General features: G+C 41.1%; 1 protein-coding gene across 2 annotated transcripts in view; it reads right to left on the bottom strand.

Annotated features, from left to right (window-relative positions):
* The window catches only part of LOC131592173 (carbohydrate sulfotransferase 11), a 154,376-nt gene that overhangs the window by 64,425 nt on the left and 66,361 nt on the right, over nucleotides 1-23,590 (bottom strand). The window lies entirely within an intron of this gene.

Genomic DNA, 23,590 nt, shown 5'->3' with positions numbered 1-23,590 from the left:
TTCATGTTTTTCTTAGTAACAGATTTATGTAAAGCTGATGATCTGAAAGGAGGACTCCAGTGAACAAGTACAATTTACATTAAGGTTGGTCATTAAATGTTATTGCTTCTTCCTTCAGAACACTGTATAGGTTACAAATACATTTTGCTTCAGCTGTTACGCTGACAAATGAATTTTCCTTTACACAAAGATCTGCTTAGGAGACAGCAAAGCATGATGTGCAGCTTCTGCCCTTGTGCCTTCTGCACTGAAATGACTCCAGGAGTTGATTCCTGTTGGTCGGTCAACACTGCAGTCTTGAGGCAGAGGGTACCAGCTGAGCCCCTTGGCAAATTTAGCAGATGTCATGACAAAAGAGATTTTGACCTCAACAACCCCATTCTTCCACCTCATTGTATACAAAACCCTGTTGATCCAGTAGCATGAAGTTCTCTGCTGCACTGACAGAGAGAGGAAAGAGGGAACAAGAGGCAGAGGATAGACAGAAAATTCTGTGACACTGTAATTTCTAGTGTGGACACAGCAGACTTACCTGTAGTTACCACTGCAACTTTTTTGTATTATGAAAGCTGAGTAGGAAGAAAGTGAAAAAGCTGAAACACAATAGCTGTACAAAGTGTGCTGATAAGAAAATGACTGGCATTTCTGGGGAAGATTACTGACATTTTCACCATGCCTATTTTGTCAATCTTGAAAAGGCCTAGCATGTATCAGGCATTTAATGAATCATGCAACACATCACCTTGTGAACTGAATGCAATCAAGATCAGGCAAATGGTGATAGATTTCAATGAACGTGTCACCAGAAACACCTTACTTGATGAAAACATGTGTAGGTTTGTGTCAGAGCAGCACTGAAACTATCCCACTAAAGGGCACTGTGCAAAGGCTGATGAAGAAAATCATATGTGAGGGAGAAGTGGAAGTCCTCTAAAGATGAAGTTGAAAATTAAATCTTTACTCTGCCAAAACTGTCCCTGTAGCTCCTCTCTAAGCAACGATCCTCATCTGCAAGCTAAACTTTTCAGTGTTTAATACTGTGACCACTTCAAATCTGGCCGACTCTGAGTCTGCTCAGTGCTACAGAAACTTACCCACTTTGTTGGAGGTATTTCCAATGGTTTGAGTTTTCTCCTTCTTAGCTGCAAGTCTTAAAACTTAGGCATTGCCTAATAAGCCTAGAAAGCTTATTAGATAAGACATAACTTCATTAGGAAGGTTGCTAGCGTACTGATCAAATCAGGAGACCGGAGGCAAATTCAGATTAAGGATTCCATGAATTTAAGGATACTCAGTTGGCCTAATTTGTTCATTCTCTCTTAAGTAAGACTTCATTTATTTCAGTCTCTTAGATCAAAACCTTTCTTCTCTGTGTGTTACAAACACCCCTTGCTTTATTTATAACACTACATTAATAGCAAACACCCAGAGCTGTTGAAACACATCTGCAGAAATATGGAAATTATTGCCCAGTGCAAAATGTGACATATTCAACTAAACCAGATATTTTTATTTCCCCAGCACAGAACTGGAACAATTCTGGCCATGTGCAAAGAAAATCAAAACAGTCAGAAAGATGAAGTGACATTTCACCCCAAAGGGCAGTGGGCAGTATCTGGGACAATCGGTGGTACTCTCTCTCTCACATTCACTCTCTGCTCAGCTATCAGGCAATATGCTTGCAGCCTGTTTGGTCTCTGTGGTATAATTTCATACAAATAATCAACATCTATTCAAGTGGAAATTAGATCTGAAATGCCTTCATTCCAAAAACTAGTATCCTAGTGCTGGGGAGGGACTTTTGACAAGGGCATGGAGAGATTGGGCAAGGGAAGAATGGTTTAAACTGAAAGAGGGTAGATTTAGACTAAGAATTTTTTACAATCAGGGTGGTGAAACAGTAGAACAGGTTGCCCAGAGAGGCTATAGAGGCCTCATCTCTGGAAGTGTTCAAGGCCACTTCTTGCTCTGAGCAACCTGAGCTAGTTGAAGATGGCAGAGGAGCTGGACTAGACGACTTTTAAAAGTCTCTTCCAACCCAAACTATTGCATGATTCTAAGTCACAGATCTGACATTATGTCCTTCAGGTTGAGAAACACTAGCTACAATCACCAAGCTAACAAGTAAGGGAAACCCACCAGTAACTCTCCTTCTGCCAGTATTGTAAATCTAACCCTGAAAAACAAGTGCTGTTGGTAGATCCATCTGGTCTAGTGGAAGGTGTCCCCTGCCTGTGGCAGGGGGCTGGAATCTTCAAGGTCCCTTCCAATCCAAACCAATCTTTGATTCTATTAAGGCTAGATATCTACTTTTAGTACTTTGGAGCAATGATCATAACAAATTAAAGCTCGGTGCTCCAAGGGCAGCACAGAACACACTTGCACACTGGGCAAGACACTGAGCCAGGATTAAAAATGCCCACAGAAAAGCCAAAGGATGCTGATTCATTGATGTTCACACAGTACTAGAGATCCTCTGATTGAAGGCTGTACAGAAGTATAGAGAATTATTAACTACAGAGACACTAACTGTGAATTCATGAATAATGAAGAGAGCAGAGGAAGAACAACCACACAGTTCAGTTTCCCTAATCACTGCCTCTCCAACATTCACCCACACTGTCAGATTGGCAGTTGGCAACTGCAGCTAATATCTTATGTAAAAAGGACAGAGATTTAGTATCACAGCATTCCCCATATGAGCCTCAATTTGGCAATTTATTCAAGTTCACTCTTGAAGCTCACACTTGACTATGAACTCTGCTGAATAAAGGTCTCAGCACCCAGCAGTGTATGAAGCCAGGGCAGCACAGAAGGCAGCAGAGCCCAGGAATTAGGGTGAGGAGTGCAATAATCCTTAAAACACTGACTGAGAGCCTCACTCTACACAGCTTGAAGAGCCTCACAGCTGAACAGCACCCTGGTGATGCCCAGCTCTTTGATCTACTGAAGAATACATTCAAACATACTCAGTGTTGCTAGAAGGTAGAAAGGCTCTCACTGTTGGTTTTCACTTGAGCCCTCCTTATATCACAATATTTATCTGTTGCATGCGCCAAGCCAGCTGGTGACATGTCACCAAGGCTCCTAACCTGGGAATGTGAGCGCAGGATTTTTAAACAGTAATGGAGAGGTGTCTCATAAGCAGCCAACTCACCAAAAAAAGGTCAAAAAGAGAGAGTTCAGGAAGTAGACAACAGGAATAACACCTGATAAATGCAATTCTACCCTATGTGAGACTGAAAATTACTGCACTGAAAATTATTGCGCAAGTACCAGAGGTTCCTAACCATTTGTGGGGGGGAGGTGGAACTATAAACCTTATTTATGATCTCAGTGGCTCTCAAAGACTTCCTCTTTTAGGCTTTATTAATCCCTTCTTAGTTCCATGTTAACAGGTAGGAATCTCATCTCTGTTCCATTTTAAATTGATTTAGAATACATGATTTACTGCACACTGCTCAAATGTAGGGGTATAGCTTAGAAGTCATTATGTACAGAAGCAGCTGCCAATGATAAAACAACAACTGTACTGCTGTGCCATAGCTTGACAGCATAATGCAATTTTTAGGACTTCCATTTTGGGTTTGCAAGGATGTCTGCAATAACAAGGAAAAACAACCAAGCAAGAGAAATGGTATTCTGCCAGTGTTTTTCAAGGTTTTTATCAAAAGATACAGAATTATCTATGAAGAACATGTTTTCCGTATGAGCTTAGATATTAATTTATATGGCTATCTACAGAGATCACTGCTTATCAGATCACAGTGTCTCAACTAGCAGAAGCATTAAATATTCCAAATTCAGGGAAATCCTGTGTTACTCTAGGTTTAGCCTTGAAATGGTAGTAAATGTTCAATTTTTTAATGGTGATCACTGTGTATCAACCCATATAATGAAACCAACATGAGGCTTTTACAGAAGCTAAAAATGAGAATTTTCTTCCTTTGAAACATGCCTTAGTTGTGAAAAGCATTAATGCAAATACAGCACCACTGTACTTCACAAACCTGCTTATTTGTACACAATGCCAAGTGATTAAAAATACAGCCCAAGCTCCAACATATGACTTCCTGCAGGATTTTACTGTTTATAACTCTTCAGAATCAGTCCTGGTAAAAAAGGCCCAGCTTACACCTTATTTCTGCTTTTCTACCACCAAACAATCCTGTTGAGAGTATTTCAGACTCAGACAATTACTGGCACACCAAAGACAAGGAGTTGAGCCAAGTTATTGCACTCCACCTCTGAGACGGTGGCAATGAGGGCAAAAATAGACCAAGCTGGAAAATTTAGAGCCTGCACCAGCCTCCCTGTGGGTTTTATTTGGGCCATTGAACCTTTTTTTTTTTATTACATTTTGGAGGGGGAAAGGGGAGGGGGGGGCAGAAGAAAAGGAAGAGATAAATATTTTTACAGTTTTCAGAACCCAAATGGAGCTTCAAAACTAGAACCTCAAGAAGCCCCTCCCAGCATCAGCTGAGAGCACAGGACCCACATAGTTAACATTTTTGTGCAGCAGCTATTTTATATCAGAATTGCACTTTCAAATTCTCCACAGTGCTGGCTGCCTGAAGTATTTACAGCAATCCTAGAAAATACCTTCACCTCTGTCCTGCACCACAGCTTCAAAAATGAGCACATGGGGGAAACACAGGCTCCTCTCAGCACCTCCAGAGTATTCCATCCAAAGACCATTTAATTCAGTGGCACTCTTACCTTACCAGTGGCAAGTGAAGGGTGGGCTTGGCCACGTGAATACAGTTAGGAACATCAGCACCACCAAAACTTGGGGCTGAACAAAGACAAGTGCTTTCAAATTTAAGATGTGCAGATCTTAAATAGGTCTTCGATGACAAAGTGGTCCATCCCAGTCTTAAGGTCAAAAATCTAGATCTTATCGTAAGATCTCTATGTAAGAGCTGAAGTACAAATGATACACAGATGAAGTAGGAATGTACAAAGGGCCTTGTGTAACACTCCAGACAAACCTTTAGTGCTGAGTGGCTGCCAAATGAGGGAAAGGACATAGAATGCAGATCAAGGCCCAGCCAGATGATTCAGTCTGGTTAAAGGATTGATAAGCTCAGTAACAAGAAAATCATCTTAGCATTTCCTCACCAAGCCTGACCCCTCAAAGCCTGCAGACACTACCACAGTGAGCCATCACAGTGGGCTGCCCACAGCCAGGGTACTGGGAGCCACTGAGGAACAAAAGCAGAACCAGGAGAAATTTTTCACCTTCTAAAACACAATTAGAAGAATTTTAAGATTGCTTGATGGAATGATGCACTGTTCTGTGTAACTGCTTGTTTGATAAAGAGCAGGCAGTTACAGCTCACATTTTTAGCCTTGAATTATTGCCAAACAGAGTTATTTTGTGGGGTAGAACTGAATCAGCAGTTCACTTACAAAAATTAAGCCCTGGAGAATGTGAAACAGTGAAATATTTCTACTCATTAAAGAAGCCATTGGTGGTGATAGTCAGCACACAGACACAGTCCAGAAAGGTAGAATATTTATGTCTCCAAATCACTTTCCCTGAGATTCATCTGATATGCAAATTGGCTACTGCTAGATAGCATCTTTTAAATTTACCTCCCCTACAGATTTATAGCCATATCCTAATCACAGCTTTCCACCACAGTGCTCATACAACAGTACCTGACTGGCATTCTCTGCATCACCTCCTTTCTCTAAAATCAAGCAGTAAAGACAAAGGTTAGTTCTGCACCAGACAGAGCGTTAAAATTTAGATTAAATTTAAACTCCTAAAATTTAGATGAAATTTTAGGAGTCATTCAGTGGTGCATAGGAAGAAACATCATGGTTGCAGTCCCACTTGCCATGAACACGCGTTCTGATCCTCCAGACACAGCATTACTTCAGTCACAGAAAATTACTTCAAGGAACTGATGGCTGGATACTGGTCTTCTTGCCTGTCTGCCTGTCCTGAGGGAACAGCAACAGATGCTGTAACATATCTGATTTGTGGTTAAATCCATGACATCTCTGCATCCTTCAGAAAATAAAAAATTCATGCCCATACGTGCGAGTAAATTACCTTTGGAACATCCAGAATAAAATAATTTGGGGCACTTAACACAGATAATAGTTGCAAGAGCAATTTACTTCACAAATAAAAATTGTGTGTATTTCCCTCTACAGTGCAAATTCATTTACCACTGGATAATATTAGCCTGAGCTGGAATATGTGCAAATTTTAGTTCCAAGACAATTACATGTTTTGGAGCTGATATTTCACAACTCATCAAAAGCAGAGACCAAAGCTTTTGATGCTTTAAAAGGCAGCATCTCATTCTTCCAAAGAGAATTACAACATCCCTTTCTAACTTTCAGAGACACTGAACCATCAAACTTCACTTTCAATTTTGTCACAGTTGAGAAAAAGCTGTGTGAAGTAATTTGTAAGAGTTTCTAAAATTTATTTTAATTTCTTCCCTGTCTCCTTGGAGCCTCTGTGACTACTGGAGAGTAGGTTTAGAAGTGGAACATTACTGATGTAAGTTGAGAATGATGCAAATTTGAGAGAAATCTTAAATCCATGCTAATAAGGCTTTATATCATACCTCAAGTATGCACCTCTTTCTCTGTCTAAATGCTTAAATTAAATGTTAAATGCTTGACTTCTTGGGAAGGATACATCTTCACATGTATGCCCAACAATGCTATTACTACATTTAGAAATCAGAATCCCTGAGTCTAAAACAGACAGTAATGAAAAAAACCAAAAAAACAAACAAACGGATAAAAAGGAGAAAGTGTGAAGTGGCAGAAGCACATTATCCTAGGGAAAAATTTATACATGTAAGTAAGATCCAACATACTATTCTTGTAACTCTTCCATGCTGACTGACTGTCAGGACCCCAGCTTCATCCAGCCCTCAGGTGAACATGGTCCCAGGAAAGGAAATCCTGCCCAGCAGTGACTCGAGCCCAGAGCAGAACCTGCAGGGTCATGGGCAGTTCCCTGCTCTCTCCCACCTCTGGCCCCAGTGGTCCCAGTCTGGCCGTGCTTCAAAGGTCACAGCTGAACAGGATCATGGGAGCAGATGCATATCCCAGAACAGAACACACCAGATTGGAATAATGCATTTGCTATTGTGGAAATTCCTTTCCAGTGCTATTTTTAATACCCAGCATTAAACATGCTTATGGATATTTCCATTCCCAGCACAGTTATTACTATTCAATTGCCATTAATGTAAATGGCCAGTGCTGGTTAATGCCAAGCCATGTGATGAAATTATTTCCTTTCCCATCTGGGTTCCTGTAGTCTTAAATAAATTTTGAAAAAGACACTATTGAGATCACAGCTGAAACGTTCATCCCCACCAACAACACATAATTTTGGAAAAAATCTGTTTTTAGGATAAAGTACATCACAGGCATTATCCTCTCTATCCTACCTAATGCGTAGTGGATAATACTACAGTTAAAAATATTAATGAAAAATGACTAATGGTAACTAAATGATTCACTTAACTTGGCTCCCTCTGTAATGTATTCTTTATATGACAGGCATTTATTAGCTCTCACTGATGACTCCACAGACACCCTGCTATGCACAGAGTGCCTGTCTACACATTAAAACTTAATGCACAGAGCAAGAATTATTGATGCTAGCTCTGTTCTAAAAGGGCATATCAGCAGGACTTTTTTTTTTCCCCTGCCATGGCTTTATTTTCCTTAGCTACTGAATAATCATGGATTTTAAATTTTACTAGCTGCTAGTGCTCAAAAAACCCTCTTCATTTCACCACAATCTTATTTTTCTCCCAATTTCTGGCTTTTTGTGCGATTGGCTTTTTGGTTTTGTTTTTTACAGACATATTAGAATAAGTACACATGTGATGTTTCAAGACTAAAAAAACCAGCTTGGGAATCCTAGTGCTTGCACACTGTGTGCTATCTGTATGCCTGGGGAAGCAGTGAGTCTTAATGGACCTTATGTTTTCCTTGGGATTTCAGCACTTGCAAGAACAGTCAAAGGCTGATAATTAATGGAGCCAAACACTGCATGAAGTTGAATACTGCCTTGAACATGAACATACAGTTGTCTTCCCTTAATTGAATGTATTTATAGGCTCTGTCTGAGCAGGAGCTGAGTGGTTTGCTTCTGTACTGATCTGACCAAGCATCTCACATGCCAATGTAACAAGACCTTCTCTACCCCAGGTGCTGCTGATTGCCCCAAATCCCAGGCCCAGCTTTAACACTGTTGGGTGCCTACCAAAAATGATGTTAATAAATGGTTTAACAGCCTTCCAGACTCCCTGAGTGAGATTTTTAAGTGCCTACATCCTAGGCACTTGGGAATCTCAGAAAACCCATGGTATCTCAGTCTTTTGGGAAAACCAACACCAACACCAAGTGACTAATTACTTTAAAACTAATAAATGTTCCCCTTCTTCCTGAGCTAAACAGACCTCAGGCACGATACACAGCTTTTTAATGGTGCTTGGCCATCACTGAAGGAGATCCTCTGCTCCCCTGGGACTGTCTAGCTCTCTTTGGTGCAGCACAGCAGCAGCTCCTGAGTGCCAGCACACACAGTGCCAGGATGGAGCCCTGGAGAGCCAGTGTTTGCTGCTGGGGAAGGTGGGTGGCCACCACTTCTCCTCATACCTCAGACAGCTGGACCACAGAGCAGCACTTCCTGCAGCTGGACAGATCCTGCCTGGAAAGATGTGGCTGGAATCTGTCCAAAAGCAAACCTCAGTCAGACACATCTGGATATTGCTGCTGCCTTGCAAGGACCTACAAGAAGGCACCCAATTGTGGCTGCTTCGGGCCAGCCCTGCTCTGCCCCCAACTTGGTGTAAGCCTTATGCCAGCGGGAAGGGGGCAGAGTGGATGCAGAATGATGCTGTTTGGATTTGGCAGACTAAGGCACCTGGGCTGCAAAGTCCTTCCCTACTCAAGGAACTTCATAAAGCCCCCACGTCAACTGGAAAAAAAAAAGCCTCCAAGTTGAGTAGTTGAAGTGCTCCCTCTGTTTCTTTTCCTCTGAGTGGAGACAGAAAAGGAAGCACTTTCTGAAATGCTTGAGTGCCTGTCCCCAATACTAAATCACCAGAAACCTGGAGGAATCACACGCTTTTCTAATTGCAGTAACCACGCTGGAAACAGACTTCAACCTAAGACACACAAGTTTTTACCCTAAGCCTAAAAATAATTTCCATTAACACTCTTGCTACACTGCCTTAATATAAATGGCAGCTTAGACCAGATTTAGCAAGAGCCTATAATCTTTTAACTATGTTTCAACAAAAGAGAGGTCAATAGGCTATTTACCATAATCTATTCTTAGGTTTCATGAAACTACAAGAATAAGAAATAAATCAAGCTTGGCCTTTATGATCAGGAAAGAATGGCTTTCTGTGCATTTTTCTTTTAAAAATAGCCTAAGATGGAAGGAAATGGAATGATTTGTTAAATGGATATGTTTGATAAGGGAATATTAATGCATTTTCCAATAATAAAAGTGAAGAATGCTGTTCCAGATAGACATTCCTTTTCATTTTTACTGCACAGACAGTGCTTGATTACAGTTTAGGGAAATGAACTGAAAGAACAGATGCACTATTTTGTGATAGGTAGTCAGAAGGGTATTTTATGGAATCTGAGAAGAGTTGGAAGGCAGATGATTCAAAGGATAATTGAAGAATGATATTTGAACAGGTTACATTTGTGCCCTCAGGCACTAAACATAGGAGACTTTTTTTAATTCTCAACACGGTAGTTCACATGGCTGAAAAGCAAATGAACACAAGGAATAATTTTGTTTCAGAGACATGCAGTAACTGCTGCTTAGCAAGAAGGGAATTTTCCACAATACTGAGAAATAGCAACATTTTAATCTGAATTATTTAGAATAAACCAGATGTTATTCAGCTTAATATTAATCAACACTTGTTATTTTATAGTATCATATTTTCACAGTAGTTTCAGAACAGAGATCAAAAACATTTCAGGGTAACACTGGCAATAGCAAGAATGCGCAGAAACAGCCCCAGGTGCAGGACTCTGGCTCTCTGGTGCTGGGACTCCCGTGTCAGAGCATAAGGGATACTCAAGGTAGGGACAGTACTTTATTCAAGATTCATCTTTGGTGGCAATTTTAATATCAGATTTCAGGAAAAAAGAAAGAAAAAGGAAAAAAGATACCTTTCTAAGGGTTTCAGCCCTCACTAATGTGTGCCCTGAACAGCAGGGCAGTCTCCTTAAAACCCCTGCAGGTCTGACACTCCCATATCCTGCTTAACAACAGAACCCACATTAATCCTTTTCAATAAAAACCAGATATATCAATTAGCGGATTTCAGTGGAGCACACACCCTACATCCACATCATTGACACGTTAGTGCATCATGATTAATGTTGTGCATTTCATGCCAATTGAATTCCTAATGATTAGCCACTTAATTCTGAGCTGAAACAATTACTCTTCCTATTGAGAAATACTTGTTTCAGCTCAAAGATCGGCAGCTGGAGTACAGAAAAGCCATCTATAGCCAGTCATGCAAGCACATCTTGTGGAATTGAAATGCAGGTTTACTAATGCGTATTTTGTATGCATAATGAAGCACTGGGCATACAAAACCATCCCTTTTCAAGACTGGTACAAAATCTATTGGCAGGACTGAGCAGATCCCTCATTCATAGACTTCAGCAGCAGCTGGGGCATGCACACACTCATGTTCATATTTGTGCATGAGAAAGCAGTTTGCCCATGGTCCATTAAGGTCTCCACACAAACACTGGTTCTCCCTGAAGCCACTTAGATGAACATTTCAGACAGGATATATTGGTGGAGGCTGTCATGACAAAGATATCTGTCACAAAAATCAAACGGGTACATCTTAGATAATTATAGAAAGGAGCAATTACTTGGCCTGCCTTCAAGTTAGGGAGGAATTTAAGAGGTACATCACATGGCAGCTGTGTAGTTTTGGTAGATGCACAATTTAACTTGTAACCAGTAATTACACTTGTCATTTTTTATGATCAAACCATTATGCAGACAATAATTATACCACAAATGTGCCCCTAAGAAACAGATAAACAGGCAGAACTGTTACAAGCATCACAAATGTATCAGAGACACAACAATCTGATGAAGAAAAGCACTAATGGAAGAACTACTATTAGGATGCACGGTGTGCTGATGGTGCAAACCAGCTCAGGCTTTGGCTGAACATCCTGCAGCATGGCAGGAACAAGAACTACACATTGCCAGGCCACTGCTGCAGCGACTTTGATGTGGTGCTGATTACTGTATCATCATTTAGACAGTGATTTGGTGATTCGAGGAAAGCATTAGTGTTGCCACACTCTGGGGACACGCGCTGCGGTACGCAGGGCTGAGTATCGCCGAACAGACGGGAGTTCTCCAGGAACAGTTGCTCAGTGCAGTATTTATAACACAATCTGAGCTGCTGACAATGTGAGTGGAGCATTTCCCTAAGTCTCTGAAACTAAGGGACTGCCCCCAAGGCAAACTAAGCCACAGGGGAGTCTTTCTGACTTCAGTATCCACTGAATGAGACTCCTTATGTGTGATACAATGGGCTGCTCTGACATCTGCAAAAAGATCTCCACTGACTTTCAAAATACATGGGGCCATTTCATCACCTACACACTGACCCACCACACAGTACAGCGTTTAGATTTCCTATTCCATGTGGACTTGCAGCTTTGCAGTGAAACACGCTCTGGCAGTTCACTGTGTCAGGGATATGAGGCTGATGTGTATGACTGAGGATTCACAAGGGACTGAGTTATTCCAGGAGACCGCTGCAGTGTCCAGGAGATGTTACTTGGAGGAAAGTCAAAAACTGCTTCTCCGAGTTAATTTTGCAAAATAAAGCAAGAGTAGCTGACAAGTGTAATAGATATATAATCCTCAAATTTCTAAATCAATGCACTTTCGGTGTCTGCAACTGCAGACTGAGCCCTTGCCTTTAGTTTTATCCTTGCTTGGCCTCTGCAATTACCCTCCACACCCCACTTCTCCAAGGCAGAACCCATGTGAAGAAGCCACAATCCCATATAAGTATATTTTCTGAAGATACACACACTGGCCAAGCCCATTTGCATTCAGACTACTTTCCTATTCCCTGTTCATATTCCCTGCTCAGGCCTGATTTTTCAACATGCTTGTAGCAGGGCAAAGGAAATCACAACAGCAACCATCTGGTGGGGCCTGGTGAGTGACCCAAGTTAGTGACCACCCATAGTTCTGTGACAGGTCAACTGGAAATACACACCAATATCCACATACCATGCACAAAGCCAACCTGCACAAAGCAAGAATCATTTCTGTGCACAGCTTCCAAAGACAGGAGTGGGTTTAGCAGGGAAGGAAGCTTATTTAGGTTATTTTTGGATGCGGGTAACAGATTGAACACATGGATTTTTATCATGTTGGTACTTACACAAGAACAACTTGTTAGTGACAAGACAGATCTTGAACCCACATGACTGCAGGAGAGCCTTTAATAACAGATGACAGTACTTTGCCAGTGGTGGGATAAAGAGATTCAGTGTCTTAGCGGATGATACCTTCTGTCTCACTTCTTTAGCCACAGATTTAATTACACCGATAATGTCATGAGAAGCAAAAATCAATTATTCATTAAACCTGCCTAAGAAATCATTCTTTTATCCCACGTATTTTGTTTCAAGATCATTTACACTTGGGTAAAAAGGCAGTTTTCTTCCTTCAGTGTCAATATTTTATATAGTAACTTACTTAACAGCCCAAGTGAAAATTGAAGTGGGTCTCTCAAAGGGGGACCAGCACATGATACTCTGTGTAAGGCACAGCAGTGATGCTTGAAGATTCCACCAATCTTCCCATGCCAGATCAGTGGTTGTGTGATTCAGGGATCATAATCTCAGGGAGAGATCTGTTACATCCCTTTTGAAAACAAACCCCCTCAATGCATTTACATCTCAGCGTCCCATGACTTCTTTAGTGGCTGTTGGAGGTGAAACCGTAGGTCTTGCATTACTTGTTTTCTAGCTCCCTCCATTTAAATAAACACCTAGCCTGTCATTACTTTGGTAACACGCTTTCATGATATTTTTACCAGTAAACAGATACAAGTTTTTCTTTTAGCTGGTTTGTTTTTACCCTAGTTGCCTAAAATAAACAAATAAACAAGAGTGTAATTTTCAGAGGGAGAAGTGCCTCCTTTCACTGTGTGGCTCCACCACTTTCTGACAAAGCCATGACCATAAACCTGCACAGTAATTCATGCAAAAAATATACTCATTTTTGTAAGAGAAAAAGTAGGAATGGGTGAGGGAGACTGAGTAGAGCTGAAGTCTGAGAAGGACTAAGGATGAGAAGGAGACTTCAGGGATGGAGGAAATGGCAGGAAGGAATGGAAAGAACAGAGAAGTAGGTCTTGGCAAGGAGACACCCCTTCACACAGCTGCAAATTCAGCAACAGTTATTAACCCAGGTTTGCATGAAATAAAGAAGACAAAAACAGTTGCAGAGAAAGCAGCAGGATCATTCCTATCCCTACAGTGAGCCACCCTGCAGAGTAACTGAGCCTCAGGAGGCTGTTTGGGAGCTGTGTTTGCTGTGTGAGTTGTGCTCCTCCATCGCTCTGTCAGTGCAGAGCTGTCTGTGCTGTGACATTTCCTACCAAATACAACCACGCATCTGAATATGCACATGGCATTCGTTTTTAGAGTTACCCCAGAACCCCTGAGTTCCTGCCAGAGTCCAAGCCCTACCTGAGCTAGAAACTGTGCAGGGACAGGGATGAGACACAAGCATCTCTGCAGATTCCTGACTGAGCATCAGGCAGGGAGCTTGAGCAGAGTGCCCATGTTCTTCAGATGAAGACTGAGATTAGCAGAAAATTATGCACAAATGAGAGTGTTGTAGAAGGGGTGAGAAAAGCCTACAGATCCAGGGCTTACTCCCATAGTGACAGTGTGCTCCTGCCTGGAAAATGCAGTGTGAAAGGATTTGTTTCCAGGCTGTAAATACATGGCATTTAAGAATAAGAAAGTGCATGGATATGCTTTTTTAGGTCCAAAGTTATGGAAAAAAAAGAACAAAAAAGCCTCTCCTGTGCTCAGAATTGTGACTTTCGGCTATTACTTTATAGAGAGATGTCACTGGCACAACAATCTCTTACAGAAAGAAACCAGTGCCTAATACTGCATATCTCACCTTCCCCACAGAAACCTTCTTTCAACTTACATTAGGTAAGATGTTACACTTTTGGAGAAGTACCAGTGATTTCAGCTTCCCCTTACTGGTTCATTCTCCTTCAGTTGAGCTTTTTATGAATGTTTAATGTATCAAAATGAACTGAAAGCTACCAATATGCATCTGCTCTCCAGATCTTTCATCTATCTATTGTCAGCCAGGCTCAGTTCACAAAATATGACACTAACTATATTGCTATGTAAATACAACTCCTTCAACCACTATTTCATAAGTAAAATGTATGCAAGGCAAAAGCCAAGTCTGACTTGAACAGATGAAACTGTCCTCTCCTAGCTATAGAGATGTCTTTGTTACTTGCTCCCAATGTCAATTCCCCATGCCAGATTGTAAGTTCATCTTCTGTCCTCTAATTGAATTAATATTCACTTCCTCCTACTAATCCCCAGGTGCTTGTCTGAAATGGTCTGAGCCCACATTTACAGGGAGAAGAGAAAAGATTTATACTAAGGCATGAATTTGATAGCAACAGAGGTTGCTAATTTGCTGTGCAGCCAGGCAATCTGACTGTGGGGACACTGTCATTTTTTACTGTTCCTCTAAAACTTGGATGTTATGTTTTGCTTTTAGCCCTGTGCTGGACAACACTCAGAATACTGTTCAGATGTGATTTAAGGTTGAAAAGAAAGGAACACTCCTTCCTGGATTTTCCAGGCACCAGAAATACGCATCAATTTCAGTGCACTGTAAATTTTCCAACTCTCTTTGATTTGGCTGTATTTATTATGTCACTACTGGGGGAAAAAAAGGGGGAAATATTTTTGGAATAAGACCTTCAGTACTTTCTAATGCAATAGAATGTGTGGAATGATGAAAGGACAGATAAAAAAATACTCACAAATATAGCTCCTTTCTGATCCGCTGGATGAGATCTTTTAACTCAAAGTTTGGCCTCTTTAGGAGTTTTGCTATCAATTTTCAATAGATCAAGTTTCACTTTTCTCCCAAGGTTATAAATTGATAGAAACATCTACACTGAGCAGGCTGGGAAACCTGGAATAAAAAGCCATTCCTCCTTCCAATGCAACAACACAAAAGCATCACTGTGAAGGAAATTTTTTTTTTTCATTCCACCCCTTGTATTTTGCCATTGCCTCATGAACATAGGAATGGTTCAAATACAAGATCCCCTCCACACTAGAATACACACCTGCAACAAGTAAATAAACCAAGTGACCTCCTGAAGTGGCCTCAGTGTGATAGGTACTATTTTATCTATAGAGGAAAAAAAAAAGACATACACAATACAAATACTTTTTTGTTGTGTTCAAATGCTGTATAGGTACTACGTTGTAAAAATACTTTTTTTTCCCCTTTCTTTCCTCACCTATTTCATATGAGTAAGTAGCAAGGTGTGAAAACTAGTGAATAAAAGCATTTTTAAGTGTGGCTGGCTCAGGTGATGATTACAGAAACAACCAATCTTTCAGTCTGATGATTAAAGAAACAAATGTAAGGACAACTCCAACAACCAGCAGCTGGGTGTCTCCCATGCATGGGGCACTCATCCTCTGTTTGCAGGGCTTCAGCTCCTGGCTCTGTGAGAGCACTCTGAACACTGGCAGGAGTAGCCCAGGACCCTCCAGTTTGTACTCTGGATTCAGTGAACTGTTAATTACTGCTGTCACAAGGGTTTGATGTCAGCAAACAAGACTGTCAGGGCATGGCAGAATTTTCTCCTGTTTTACTGGATCAACAGACGAGCACACAAGGTCTTAAATCAGCCGGGGCTGTTATTCTATTACATCCTCATATATGATCATCCTGACAGAAGCTTAATGAAGAGCCTGCCAGCCTGAAATCCTGCTCATTTCTTCTGTTTAGCTTCAGAATGCATGACAGCATGAATAGGAGAGACTGAAGGCACTCTCTGCACTGTGTCACCTGGGTACATGCCCAGTCTGGGATACACAACTGCATCACCTCAAGTCCATCATTGCCCACACACACTCCCCAACCCTGTGAGATTAACTCCAAGCCAACCCAAGTGTTTCCCACCTACTACAACTGGGAGAACACCGCCCAAACTCGCAACTGCCTTCAGCCACCCACAAACTCTGTATTTTCCTGAGAGTCTGCTCAGCTCTGTCCATAATCATGAAGAGCAGACTCACTGCATGGGAAGCCACTGGACTGCAGCACCTGGCTTGACCCACCTTACACTTCCCCACAAACTTCAACTAAAAAAAAACTTCCTTAGAAAGCATCCTTAAATAATCTGTGCTCGACTGGATGATTTAGGTACTTGTACAAAAAACTCTACAGCCTGTCTCCCCATAGTACCATGAATTTCCTTAGTGCAGGAATCCCAAAAGGCACACTGGCTCCTGCAGCCACATCTTTCAAAGGGCAGTATGTTAATCTTGCTGCATCCTTGGCATTCACAGAGAAACATTCCTGAATTATTCAACTGCATAAACAGACAAGAAGATTATTGTACTTTTACTGAAGAAAGCTTTGGTAAGGTGCAGCCCATTCCATTATTTTAGGTTAATTTATATTGTACAAAGTGAAAACGTGAATGAATACTACATATTGACATTACATACAATATTAATGGATATTACAAGCCATTTTACAGAACTTGAGGTTCTGCATCACATACAGCTAAGTCTGCAAAAATTCAACTTGGGGAATCTAATCCTTGAAACTAATTGCAAATTTACCTACTTCTTCTGTTCCACCTTAAAATTAAGGTAAATAAGAATTACAAATATCAGACAGACTGTATGTCTGTATTCCCTGATTTTCATAGTTACATCTATTGGGATACATTACCGTCCCTCAGAGGAGAGAGAGGTTACAGCTGGGCTCTCAGGATTTAGAGATCATCTGGCCCTGTCACAAGTGGGCAACAACTCTGCTGCAGTTAAGAAACCTCTTCAACTAAAAAAAAACAAAACCCAACACAGGGAAAAGAAGGCAGATGTTTAACCAAACACAGCTGCTTTCCTTCACACAATGGAGAAAGCTGCCCCAAAACTACCAGCACTAGAAACAAGCAAGAGGGGCTACAGTTTACAAAGTCTAGGCTGAGAACACTGGGAAACACCAACTTGGGCAATGATGCTGGAGCACTTGGATGGTTTCTGATGCTTGGAGCACAGACAGAAAGGAGACACTCTGCTCTGCAGGGACCAGGGGCAGAAACCTGTGCTCATTACAGCTATTTGCAAACACTGACATCCTCCCACTGCCCTTTGCTTCCTCCAAATTGCCATACCCCCCGCATTCTGAAGTATGATTACAAAGCTTTTCTGGTCCAGAACTTAAGAATGGGGAGAAAAAAGGGGAATTTAATGCAGAGAAAGTGGCAGGTGAGATGTCCCATCTAAATATTACTGAGTTCAGAGCAAGCATTTGACTGAACCAACATGGTTCAGGTCTCTAGAGGCCTGATTTGGAGACAATTAAACACAAAAAAGCCACTGAATGGCACCAGGTCAGAGTGCTGGAGTCCAGGTCTTCTCTCCACCCAGCTGTCCAAGTGCTTGTCTAACAGAAAGCCCACACATTGCATACAGATAGTTTTGAAAGCTGTGTTATCCTCTTTCACCTCCACCACATAAAACCCTTTTAGTTTTGGCCATGTCTCTTGTATTACTAAACCTTTCCTCTCATACTTTTATGCCTCCAGAAGTCTTTTATAGTAAAACTCATACACTCTCAAAATAATAAAACACAAGTCAAGGACAGGAGAAATTAAAAAGAGGTGCTGCTTCTTTTTTTGTCTGGGAAATCTCAGCTACTTTGAGTGAGACTATTTTCATTCACTTCATGCAGGTAACAAGTCTTTTATTAAACACAGGTGCCCAAAAATTCATCCCAATGTACTGCAGGAACTTGAATGAGCATGTCCTGGGGATAATTCTAGCCTTGAGTGCTCGTAGTTACTGTACATACTTGTCTGATTAATTCCTCTTGACTTACAAAGGTATCCATCATGTCACAATGAATGATCTATGAAGCACACCATACCTGAAACCTTCCCCTCCCCAAGTCATTTCCTCAGCATCTAAAGCCAGCTCTTATCATTTGCAATCAGTAATTAATAACAAAGCATTCTCACTAGTGCAATTTTTCTGCTAAGGTTAATGTAATATTTCATCCCAGGCCAGCTGCTGTTTTATGACTTCAAGCACGACAGTAAGTAATGTCTGTGCATAAGAAGTCATCCACGGAGTAAATCAATTATCTCCTCTTTCATCAGCAGGCATTTTGCTGCAGCAAACGAGGCTAATTACATATGAAGTTGTTGTTTACCAACAGGAGTAGGTTCCTAAAGTTTGGCGTTGCATATCGACTGTTCCTCCTTATGTCTCCATTCTGTACCTTTCCCATTCAGGAGTTTTTAATCTAGGATCAATCAAATACTGTGATTATGAGCCGTACCTACCATGCTGTTATCATCTGCACAGATTTGCCTACAAACATTAGCATCAATCACACAACAACATATGTTTTCAGTACTGGTAGAACTTTTGGGTCACTTCTTGCCCTCACTAAGGACACATACATATTTATGACTCGGTTGCAAAGCATCAATAACTTCTAACATACTGTTCTTTGGATAAACTGCACTATTTCTCATATTCAAAAGTTCACTTCCCAAGACAGCTATATGCCTGTCTCAAGGAAGAAATCTGAAACACAGAACATATCTATGTGAAAACTGGAGAAAAAATAATGGGTAGCACTGGCATACAGTGCTTCTGTAATTTTCTTGTCTTACTGGAATTGGCAAGTAACTCTGGAGATCTACTTTTTTTCTCCCCTTTCTGACTGATATAGTAATTGTCAGTCATCTCAGGCTTTTCTTGCATGATATAGCTGACAAAAACACAAGTCTGTCTCAGGATGCTCATGACCCACAGGTTGTGCTCTGGAAGAGTATAATGACTTTTTTATCACTCATAGTCTGGTCACTTGCTGCTGAAGACAAACCACCAGGTGAACTGGACCTCTCATCCTACTCACTGACCTGCTCTTTGGTTGTTGTGGTTCTGAGAATGAGATGCCAAAGCACACTGATACAAAGCGCATGGTGCTCAGCGCCTCAGGCTCACCAAGGACAGAAATACCAGCTCCTAAGCATCGGAACCTTTGATACAAAATGCTGTGGATGATGTGTACACCGAGCTCAGACCACAAACCTCTGTCCAGGAATGGGTACAGCAGCCCACAGAGACATCCTAGGGAGTGAAAATCAACTGAAGATGGGAAACAACAACCCAGGTGAGTGATGTGGGCTGAACTAAGTTCATACTTCCTGATGCTATCAAGGCAGTCTAAGCCACAGGACAGCTCCCCAAAAGCAGCATCTGTGGCCTGAGGAACTGAGGATGTATAAACACTGTCTGCAAGGCACCAGTTCACTTACTTCCTTTCTCCTGCTAGGAAGGAGAGGTAGGTAAAAAAATAGAAGTAATGAAAGAAATGGATCATTTTGGAATGACTGCACCAAACCAGTCCAATGCAATTCCATAACACAAAAGCAGCAAACACATGGTCTACAGCTCTGACTCTCCAATTTTAGCAAATCACTAGACCTGCTACACCAAAAGCAGACACATAGAAATATCTCTCCTCAACAAAAAGAAATGTTTGCAAAGGCAAGTAGCATGGCAAACAGCACAACCTTTAGCAAAACAGTCAGGCTGATTCATGAACCAAAGTTAGGCAACGGCAAACTAGCAACAAAGACAAACCCATCTTTGGATTTGGATCCTGATGGATACGCAACTTTATCTCTTCTGTGCTCCTCTCAGAAGCCTAGACAGTTAGACTAAGCAATGGTGCTACTTGCATTTAATGAGAATTAAATGTTAATCTTGACAGCTAGAAGAACAAAATTTGACCTTAGAGATGCAATTATTTCCCATTCCTCTAACATTTGGTCTATTTTGGTTTGAAACTTCTTGTAATTCAGTAGCACATTCACTGTACCACGCAGATCAATGTTAACCATGAAAGTGTGAGCAATGTTACCCAATTCTGAACTTCTGGTGACTCCAGCTCATGGGCTGACCCACAATTATCTGTTATTCTTGGAGCAGTGGGGCTGTACACAGCCATGCAAATTACAAGACACAGTTTTTTATGTTGTCTTCTAAGAATATGTATTGCAAGTATTTGTTTACCCACATTCTTAAATTCCTGGGGTTTCATATGTAAAAAAACACCATGAAATCTACCCAAGATAAATTCGAGTTTGTGTCACATTCCTGCAGGGCCCTTCATTTGTGTTCAGTTACATCCACATTCTCTCCTTTCCTATTTGTTGTGTGTTTGAATCCTCTTTCCATTTATAATTATGTGGCTTTTTAATAAACTCATTAAATAAACAATCAATTTCAGCCCTCAAAATTTGCCACTGGTATCTCTGCAGCTTAGTACTAAATCTCCAGCTAAAAATGAAAGACAAAACAACAGATAACAGGGTCTGAGACATGCTGCACATTGCCTGCTGTGTATGGGGAGACCACAGCCTGGAAATCCACTTACTCGGTGTAAAACCAGTTCGGTTATATTGACTTTTCTTTCCCTCATGGTATATTAGTCCTCACGAAAAATCTTGCAGTGAAAGCCCTAGAGAAAAAATCTTTTGTCCACAGACAAATGCACTTCCCATTTTCTGCTTTATTACCACAGGCAAAAGAGCAAACCTGTTGTTCTTACTTTTGCAGTAATCACAAGGCCAGACACCCAGCTAAGGCGTAAATACCACATAGACTTTGTCATGGATGCTTCCTCAAGTCTTAATTCAAGTTCTATCTCTACCCATTTGTCCTCTCTTTCTCCACTAAACCTAGGAACAATTATAATTAGCCCTCTGAAAATCTGACTGCAATCCTAACATTCAGCTCCTACAAACACCAAAAGACCCATTCACTCACCTTCAGATCATTGCTACATTTGAATTTCCCAAAGCCAAATCTTTCTTTATGCCTTTTTTTTTTTACTATTATTTTTTTTATTTTTTCCCCCTCTCTTCTTTTTCCCTTTCCTTTCTCTTTCCTTTCCACAATCATTCACCAGGCCAAAAAAGATTCAAGAGACAAATGATGGCATCTGCAAACAGCTCAACTCCATGGAAGGAAACAACAGGCCAGGATCAGAGAGGCTGTTACATGTCAAGATAGTAAATAACCAGAGTCAAATTCTCAGCTGGTGTAAATCAACCTATCTCCATCTGGTTTTATGAGGGCAGTGCAACTTGATATTAAACACAGACTAGAAGAACCTGATTCATGTTAAATTACAGCATCCAAAAACCCAGTGAGTATTGACCCTATCAGACACCTACTTCAATTGATGGCCAAACTCTCACCTCCCCAGGCAGGGAACAGCCAAGAGCACACAGAATGCAAGGCAGAATGGGCCCTTAATACATCTCAAATTTAAAGTTTCCTACCTTTATAAAATCACAGCTATACCTAGCTTGTACTAATCCAAACCCATAGCTTCAGGGCATCTTTCAGTGGTGTTTATATTACACATACTATTTTGAACTACAAATATCTGCTCCATCAGCTCTGCTGCTGTTCTGAGGGAGCTAAACTGAGTGCCAGAGAGTTTCTGTGATGGCACACACAGCCACTGGTACCCAGGAGAGAAACATGGATTCACATCAGGAGTCCAACAGCTTCTGATAGTCAGAGGTTAAAGATCTGACTTTTTCCATTACCTAGATCAGTAAGAGACGAGATTTTGGCCAAAAATGTCTTCGTAGAATCAAAGAATGTTTTGGGCTGGAAGGAACCTCAAAGATCATCTTGTTCCAGCTGCCATGAGCAGGGACACCTTCCACTAGAGCTTCCATCCAGCCTGGCCTTGTCTTCTTGCACATTTACTATATATTGACTTTTGGGCTGACTTTACAAATGGCTGATTGTGACTGCTTCAGCACGGAAACATGAGAGATCCGATCTCCATCTCCCCACCCTTGCAAGTACAGGTGAACTTTTGAGGAACAAGCACCCTCCTGCCAAAATACACCCCAGTCTCTAACCTACCACCTTAAGAAAGGTGAGACAGACATGTCTCTGGGCACAAATGGAAAAAAAAAAAAAAAAAAAAAGATGAACCATGTATCTGATGAAGCATTCTAGGTGTCATCTCCAGACTGTTGTTTTCTCTGGCAGCCTCTACTCACTGCCTTTTCTTGTTACTGTTTTCCCAGATTGCATACACGTGTTTGTCTGGCCCTCTAGTACTGAGGGCAGCATGCAAAGCCCCTTTCAAAAAAATCAAGCACCAACTAAAAACAAAGAAAGAAACAAAAATTAAAAGCTTCATAAAAATGGGTATTCAGCAAGCTGATGGAAACACTTCTGCATGAGAAACACCATCTCTTTAGTTCAACATCAGCTGCCAGAACTGCTGCACTTCCTCAAACATTGACTTTCTGTCTGGCTCACAGGTGAGCCCAGAAAGGGATGCTAATGGTTCACTTGGTCAAGGTACACAGAAAAGAAAGAGCTGCCAGCTATGTCCCCTGCTTCATTCAGAAAGCTCAGGAAATCTTTTCAGTTGTCCAAGTTTGCAAGGGCTCTGGGATTATGGCCCTTCCATGGACAGGAATGTTTCTTTCCTACGGCTTGGCCTTCAATAACGTTAAAGGGCAAAAGGTTTTGCCTGACACACACCAGACCCCAGAGAGACTAATTACTCAGCCAGCTTCTTCTCCTTTACCCTCTCCTCTTGAACATCTGCAAAGAGTCTTTAAATTTGACCTGCAAATGATAATAGTTTTCCTTTGCAGCACTGGATTGTTCCTCTTCAGGGTTTCTGCATGCAGTTTCCATTTATGAAATGCTGACTCCCATAATGGTCAATAAAGGGCAGGATAATAGTATGACAAACTTATGTTCCCAGCCATGCCCAGAATTCTAATTGAATTAGAAAGTCAGCCTGTGTTCATAAAAACAACACTAACGAGCAAATGGAGCTTTACTGTGCTACGTAACAGATATCACATATCTTTGGGTTGCTGTCAATTCTTTATGTAAATACTTTAAATCCCTCAGACTTCGTTTTGCACACTATATAGTGAGTCTCTTCATAATCAAATAGTATTTAAAACATTTACTGCCTTGTTAAATCTAACAAGTTAGATTTACTGGGATAGTCACTTTCCCTAATAGCCAATTTAGTAAAACTCAATGTACTCATTGATGGATAAATATATAATAGGCGGTTGTTAAACTTTAATAAATATGTTTAATAGTCAGCTGGCATTTTCTCTCAATGGCAGCACTTCCTCTCAGCTGCCAACAGGAAATGCTTCTCCTGAATGTGCCAATTCAGCCC

Source organism: Poecile atricapillus, chromosome W, assembly GCF_030490865.1.
Source record: "Poecile atricapillus isolate bPoeAtr1 chromosome W, bPoeAtr1.hap1, whole genome shotgun sequence".
Taxonomy (NCBI): Eukaryota; Metazoa; Chordata; class Aves; order Passeriformes; family Paridae; genus Poecile; species Poecile atricapillus.
The sequence above is the reverse complement of the archived record's forward strand: the minus strand, read 5'-3'. Positions and strand labels throughout refer to the sequence as shown.